Source organism: Triticum aestivum, chromosome 5D (assembly GCF_018294505.1).
Source record: "Triticum aestivum cultivar Chinese Spring chromosome 5D, IWGSC CS RefSeq v2.1, whole genome shotgun sequence".
In the NCBI taxonomy this organism is placed as follows: domain Eukaryota; kingdom Viridiplantae; phylum Streptophyta; class Magnoliopsida; order Poales; family Poaceae; genus Triticum; species Triticum aestivum.
Window position 1 is genome coordinate 210,515,729 of NC_057808.1, and position 8,236 is coordinate 210,523,964.

Below are 8,236 nucleotides of genomic sequence, written 5' to 3' on the forward strand. Positions count from 1 at the left end.
TTCTAGTCAGATTAAATATAATTTCAAAATAAAGTTGTATTACGTTAAAATCCAACGAAATATTGCGCGCGCAACAAGTAATGAAATTAAAAAATTTCAAATTCCAAAAATAATATATTTTTTAAACTAATTACGCGTTTGGTGCATTTTTTTATAGTTACTGCCCAGTTATTATAATTACAACCCTTTATTATTTCTTAAAGTCCATTTTCTTGTTAAGCCTAATGCATACCTCCTAGGAAAGTTTGCAGCCTAGTGGGGCGGAGAATAACAAGTTGACCCGGATATTGTGTACAACTGTCGGCCCAGTTGCATTACTAATGTTGAAAAAAAAAGGCGTGTGTAGTACAGTACAACCTAACATGGCTACTCAGCCCACATTCAACGACGCCGGAAAGGCCCAAACAAGGCTTCTGTACAACATTTTGAAGTCACTGAGCTCAATTAATAACTTAAGAAAAAAGTTAGATTACAGTGGAACCTAATTAAAAGTTGTCACGAGCAAAGAAATAATTCAACGGGTCCCACTTGTGCGTGTGTGCGTGTGTGTGTGTGTGTGTGTGTGTGTGTGTGTGTGAGAGAGAGAGAGAGAGAGAGAGAGACCCATTGGTCGATGCTCGTAAATACATCTTTCAGCCATATGCATTGCCGATGCTCAGTAAAAACTTATATAGTTGACACAATCATATAGAACATCATAGCACACTGAACTTGCATACAAAAATTTCACGCAGGCGGCACAATCAGGATGGAAGCAGTGGATCGCTACGAGTAGGGCTATGTTGAAACCAACGAACTCGTACATAATGGTTCATCGTCTTTATCAATGACAGGGAAATATCTTGAATGATGTGTAAAGAAAACAGACAGACAACACAATAAGTTCTGGTAGCACATTAAGTTGACGTACAGCCCTTTCTAAAAAAAGTTCAGGTACAAAATTAGAACAGGTCACAATCAAATGTACTGGCACATCAGTGCTTCACACCCATAGCTCGGATTTAACTAGTATCTGACAAGATTCAGTTGTTACCTCAAATTAGAGCACATCTAGGCAGCCAACCCTGCCTCTTCTCCCAAAGAAGCAGTGGCCTCCGCCGCGCGATGGAGTAGGCCCTGTGCTATCCATCGTTCCGAGCAACATGGGGAAAGTCTGACGTTGACTCCTGTAATGGACATCGTCGACGGACCCTGGCACCAGCGGCGGCGGCAGGACTTCGATTGATGGATTGACCACTTCTTCGACATGCACGAACACTCGATACAGGTACATTCCTAACATGGTCCGCGGCGGCCTTGGTGACGACGAATAGTACAACCCCAGTTCCTGCACCGGTATCTCAACACCAATCACCTTCGGTATGGTGGATGGCTTCTTCATCCATGCCATAACCGTCAGAGCCCAGCTGTCTGGAGGAACAAACATACTTACGAGCTCACCTCCAAGGTCGTTGATAAGCTCATTCATGGACTCGATGTTCCAACACGTTGAGGAATGCCGTGGAAGGTAAGCTTTGTTAAAAACTCAAGCTCAAAGGGCACCGAGCCCCATCATGGGTGCCATCGATCAAAGCTCACCAACGCGCCATCGCAGAACAAACACCGGGAAGATTCGAACACACGACTGCAGTCGAAGTTTTCCGGAACCTGACGAAGAAATCAGCCGGTGGCGGACAGACTTCGATGAGCAAGTCACTTATTTGGATGCCGTGCGCAATGCCAAGAGCTTTGACAAGGTCGTCTGGCGAGACGGGAGGCCGGTCGCCGTTGATGGTTACCATCAGCACTTTGCCGGCAAACTGGTCATCAAGCGCCGCCATGGCACTGTTGAGCGACAGCATGTAGCGACCGAAGGCAGGACGGACCTCAGGATCTCCGGCTCGGAGATCCGCGTTGACCGGCGACATGATAGTGAGCTTGAGTACATGGAGTATAGGAGGGGGATTTGGGGGAACTGGAGTAGGAATCGAGATTCCAGAGGTGAGGGAGGGGCGGGAGATTGGGGATGAAAAGGTATCTTGAATTTTGAACACGCGCCAATATGCTCTCGGCGCGCAAACGCACGAAAACACCGGTGGCGCCCACATGTCGGCCTAAGCGTCCTTATTCTTTCTTTTTTGGAGAGCCCGGACTTTTTTTAGGATCTTTTGAGATCCCGGCCTGAGAGTCATAATTGACCTGTTTGGCATTGCGTTACTACTCGACCCATGTTCAACGACACCTCACTGACCCAAACAAGTGTACATCATCGAAAAGACACTGAGCTCAAATTATATAACTTGAAAAAAGGAGATACACTCTGAACACTGGAGAATGGTGATGCCCTCATTTAGCCCACCAGTAGTTCGAGACAATAAACAGTTCGAAACAACGATATATACAACATTCAAACACTGACTAGTGACTACTACTGACATAAACAGCAAGACATGATAGTTCATAAGAAGTCTTGCTACACCACTAAAACACACCCATCTGCAGCGCTCAGACTCTCGTGATCCACACGAGAATGACATTCTAAACAGAGCCAACTATTACATAGTAAGAGTGACATAGACGAGGATGACCAAATGACAAGGAATATGCATAACAAAAGAAAGAACTACCCATCCAGAACAAGCAGCAAAGACAACAAAGTCATTCAAAGAGATGATCCAACACCATATAATTTGCAGCTCTGCTTTAGCGACCAATGATCTGGAGACACCAGTACTCCACCCTTTCGACGCAACAGCCCAATTACCTATCAACCTGAAGGCTTGAACCACATCACTGCCTGTCATAATTGAGACATCCAAGGATCAAAGTTAATCCGGATGCCTTTGTCATTCTCACCTTCTTTTGGCTGCAGGTTGTATCGTTGACAATCAGGGGAGTTTGCTCCCGAACTCCTAGGGCTCGCCGTGTAGACATAGTTTTCCATAGCAAACAGAGCCTCTCTGCCATCAAGGTCCTTGCCAACGGTGATCTCCTGGTTAATCGGATAATGGAGTCCGAGAAACAGAGAGTGTGAACCAAGGCTGTTTACCCGCCTCCAACTAAAAAATCCTGAAGGCCCCAACAAGATGGTATCCTGCTCATAGACGTAACAGCCACTGTCCGGATACTCACGTATTTCACGGTGCTTGTATACAATGGGGTTTTTGCAATATAACTTTTCTGGCTCATGTGTCCGAATGATCATCAGTCTTTTGCCGTCGTCTGATCGAGCGAGGAACCAGTTGTGCTTCCCTGTTTTTGGCAAAGGTGGTGTGATTACAAAGGGCAGTAACTATAGGGACACTGCATCATATCAAAAAGGACAGGCATTGTTAATGTAAGATCAGCATTGTTCAGAGTATGAGTAGGATAATGCAAGAAATAGCATTGATATGTCCCTATTGGAACTGGGAGGAAAATACAGGGAAATGTATACTAGGTTCGAAAATATAGAAGTGCCATGCATGGTTATACTCATGTTATCTCGCAATCGATTCTTCACAGGAAACTACCATGTCATGCATGTTATGGAATCATGTTCTGTCCTCACAAACAAATTCTTCAAGGTAACTAACAGACCATGCATTGTTATATACTCGTGTTCTGTCGGCAAAAATTTTGTGAGGATATTATTCTAGCCATTGATTGCTGAAGGGCGAATATAGGTATGTACACATGGTAAGCATTACAGGATTTCACTACTTCCAAATATAGAGTTCTACATATGCACATTTACTTCCCTAATGTATGGTTAGATGAAACCAACAGTGTGGTGCATGTTTCTACATCATGAAAATGAGGAAACTAACATGGCCATTGATAGACACTCATATTTAGTAGTAGTATATAGATTACTGTAAAATGAGGAAACTTTTTACCGTCTTCTCTGAAGGCAGCCATCCAGTGGGAGTTCATGCCGACCCAGTACATACCTGCCAAGAAGTTTCGGGCGATGGTGATCGGATCGAAGTCGAGGGAAATGATGTACGGCTACCCACTACATACCTGCAAAGAAGTTTCGGCTAATGGAGATCGGATTGAAGTCGAGGGGCATCATGTACGCCTCTGTATCATGGTGAGCCAATCTTGCAAGACCAGATAGCAGCAAGCAGGGTGTCTTGAAAATCTTTGGCCTCGCTTCAATGATGGGCGTGTGCATGCCCCTTGAGCATGCAGCCAGCCGCAGGGCGCTCAACATATCCACACATGAACAACAGAGGTCGAGGACGTCATTGGGGAGAATGCTCCAACCGCGGCTCATATGGATCCTGCGCGGTTCGCGTTCGGCCATGGTGGAGTTTGGAAGGTGGGGTTTTGGGGGGCTTGATTTACGGGGGAGAAGGCTGTCGGTGCTGGAGTGGCTAGCGAGGGAATAGTGGTACTGGGGGAGGCGAGCGAGGCGAGGGTATGCGGGGGCACAGTGAGATAATGAAGAGTGACCTCAGGATCTCCGGCGAGATGGAGATGGAGATGGAGTGGTGCTAGGGGAGAGGGAGATGAGGCGAGGCATGCTATACAGCGGCGGTGACACTGACTGCACAGTGCACAAGGTGAGGCTGACTTTGGTAACCTGGACACGCCACCTGGACTGGTGTCACCTCGGGCGCAGGGTCTTGTCACTTCGCTATGAGGACCAGATGAATAATAGTATTTTGACCATCAAGTGTACCACAGTTGTACTACTACTAGTAGTAGGAGTAGTAGGAACATGAGTACACTCCCGTGCTAGCATGCCTCTGGGTTCACTTCATCCTCCAGCTATCATCCATATTGCGAGCAGAACCAAATTCTCGCGCATGCGGAAGCGCGAAGAAGGACTTTTCTTTTTTGAGGATAACCGCATATTCCTTAACCATAGTAGGAACATGAGTAGTACTCCCTCTGGTCCTCTTTTGTCTGCGCATAACTTTTTCAGTATTTCTCTAATTAGTCTGCGTATATACCCTTTTGCATGCGCCCATTTCCCTCCATGCCCCGTATTACAGCATTAATTAGCGTACGCAAGAGCAGTTGCAGCCAGACTCCAGCCAATAAACTGCAGCATGCAAGTGGGCCACTTTGTGCGCGTGGGAGAGAGAAAAGGCGATTGAAGAGCCCGTCCAATCCATTGCATGCAGCAGTCAAACCACCGCACCTCTCCTCATGCATGCGCATAACTTCTCCCATTTACTTCTCCATCGGGAACCGATTTTCCTCGGCTTTTTCACTACTCCTTGATCTTCATTTGCATCCAAACCACACTGCATTCACATTGTTTTAACCTCTTGACATCCTCCTGGAGTAATTCCGAAGCCCCTATAAATAATCATCTTCATCAGTTAGACTAGCCATCTAATCCTAATTCTCCAAACCATAGCCCTCCGGTCCAGCGGTTCCAAATGGCGAAAGAGATCGAGATGCAGGTTTTTAGCGTCCAACATGTCCTCGTCGAAGGCTCGTTGAGCATAGTTGCCACAGTCACCGACCACCCAAGGGTTGTTTGGAAGTGGATCAACAATGTATCCAACTCCCTCCAAAAGGTGGAGATGAATGTCATCGGTCTCGACGCAAAGTACATGGAGCGTGCCACTGGGAAGATCCAACGCGCCGATGTCCTTCAATTGTGCCTCGAAGATGATGTTTTGGTGTACCACATCATACACGCGCCCTCCATACCAGGTGAGCTTCACGATTTCTTGTCTCGGGAGGACATATACTTCTGTGGGGCAGCCATCGCAGGGGACAAACAGAAGTTGGAGCCGTACAACCTTGATTTGAAAAGCATCGCTGACCTACAAACCAGAATAAAAATTCCTGTAGAAGATTGTGATAAACCGACACCATCCCTATTCGACGTAGCAAATTTTGTGCTAGGAACAAATCTTCAGAAGGGTGACGAGACGCTGGCATTAAGGTCGTCTGGATGGGAGAATTATCCCTTAACGTACGAGCGGATAAAATATGCTGCCCTCGATGCCCGTGTGAGTTTCGAGATAGCTGCAAGGTCCAGAGCTTGTTGCGAAGCCGTCTCCCACAGAAAAAAGAAGAAGAAGAAGAAGAAGATGCTGCACCAGCAGCAGGGCATTATGGATGGATCAACTATTTCCTCTCTTCTAAAAAAATATTCCCTCTCTATGTATATTGATATACATGGACTATTTCGATGGTGTGCATGTCTTTGGAACAAGTAGTAGCGTGGGTCCGCTTGACTATAAGGAACTATTTATCCGCCTAGCTTTCTCTACTACTCCTTCCAGTGATCGGTATGCAATGCATGTGTCCGTAGACATGACAGCTTGTCCATGGAAGTTCAACTACGGCGACCATCACGTTTCATCCACTGCCACTCGTGATTCCCACGACGCCGCTCCAACCCACGGCACCACGTCCCTCGACGTGCGCCTCACCCCTCTCGGCTGCACCGCCCCTCTACCTTTGTGTGCATGACATGTGGGCCACCTTAAATGCGGCGATCATCAAGTTTCTACCACAGCCACGCGCGATTCCCACGACGCCGCACGAACCCATGACACCACACGTCCCGCACCATCAAATTTTCATCCAGCGGCTGTGACACATTTCATCCCGGGCATCAATCCTCAGCTGGAGTACTTCTGTACTACAGGTAGTACCCGCCGGTGTGGCCATCTACGCCTCGTAACGCCCCGACGCCCAGCTGTGGCACCCTCGCCACGGACACGCCACCACCGGCCGGTTCATCTCGAACGAGTGAGTCGCGAACCACACCACCACCATGAGAATGACATGTGGGCCAGCCACATTTAAGGTCCGCATGTCATTGACTCATAGGCCGGGCACTAAGCCACTGAAGTTCGGTCCCGTGGGCCCCGAGAGGGAAATGTAACTCCTGCGGCAGGCCTTGTGGTGCTCCCGCAGTACGAGCTCGTGCCAAACCCGGAATTTGTTTCTTACTACTACCAACCACTAGTAAGGTACACGTGCATTGCACGCATGAGATTCTGGTGGTTTGTGCATTATGCTTCTACGTGTGGAGTCTTCTAGATTCTACATGTGGCAAAATCTGGTGGAATGTAGATGATATCCAACGGCCAGTAGTGCTCGGATTTGCCATCTTTGTACCGTCGGATTGGCTTCATCCAACGACCAACTTTCAAAGTTATTCACACACTATATAGGGGGTATAGATATAGATGTACCGGCCCGTTGCAATGGATCCAAAGTATATTTGTTTAGTGGAGTGCACTCTAAACACATTATCTATTTATTTTTCTCTAACCTTTCGTAGCCATGGAACCAAGCCACATAAGCTTCATGGGTGCCCCCCACATCATATTATTCATACTACGTTGACAGGAAAAAAAAGATAAATCACCCAAAACAAGATCTTCCCGTTTTTTGTTCCTACGATGATGTGATGTGCACGTACCTACTACTTGTATAGTAGTAGTACTAGTTGTATAGTGCAAACTTGGTACTAGTAGGAGTGGAGTAGTACGGAATGCTCCTACTCTATCAACGAGCCCCATCTGACACCAAACTTCTTGGCTTCCGTGCTACAGCTAGATCTTCCCCTCGTTTCTGTTTTCCAACCCGGCGGCGGGCGGGGTGCAGTTTGCCAATAGTCGGTTTGCTCAACGGTGGTCCCACATGAAAGTGAAAATGCTAGGCAACACGCCTTCCCTAAGCTATGTGTCGTGCCGGATGGGCCATGGAGTACTCCCGATTCCCAGGCGTGTGTGGGGGGAGAGCGACGCGAACGCGGCAGGCCTTTTCCTTTTACTAGCACTGTGCCCGTGCGTTGCGACGGATCCAAAGTAGTAGAATAGTAGTACTTGTTCACAAACTTGAAAGAAATCACTCTTGTTTTGATATACTCCTAATATATTACTCCCTCCATTCCTAAATATTTTACTTTTTAGAGATTTCAAATGGACTATCACATACGGATTATATAGACATATTTTGAAGTGTAGATTCACTCATTTTGCTCCGTATGTAGTCACTTATTGAAGTCTCTAGAAAGACAAATATTTAGGAACGGAGGGAGTACTTTTCACTCAAAATATATTTCTCAGGTTGTTTTGATGAGGTGAGGGAGGGATGTGGTTGCTTTCAAGATAATAAGGGGTTTTCTGCAAATTGGAGCAGAGAAGTGGGCTATTGTTGCAAAAATGCCACAACTTACCTCATAGCCGTTAGATGCAGATCTAATGGTCAGAAACGACGGATGGCGGACACACCACCATCACCAACTGAGTCTTTTATAGGAGTATATATTTCTCAAGCTGTTTTGATG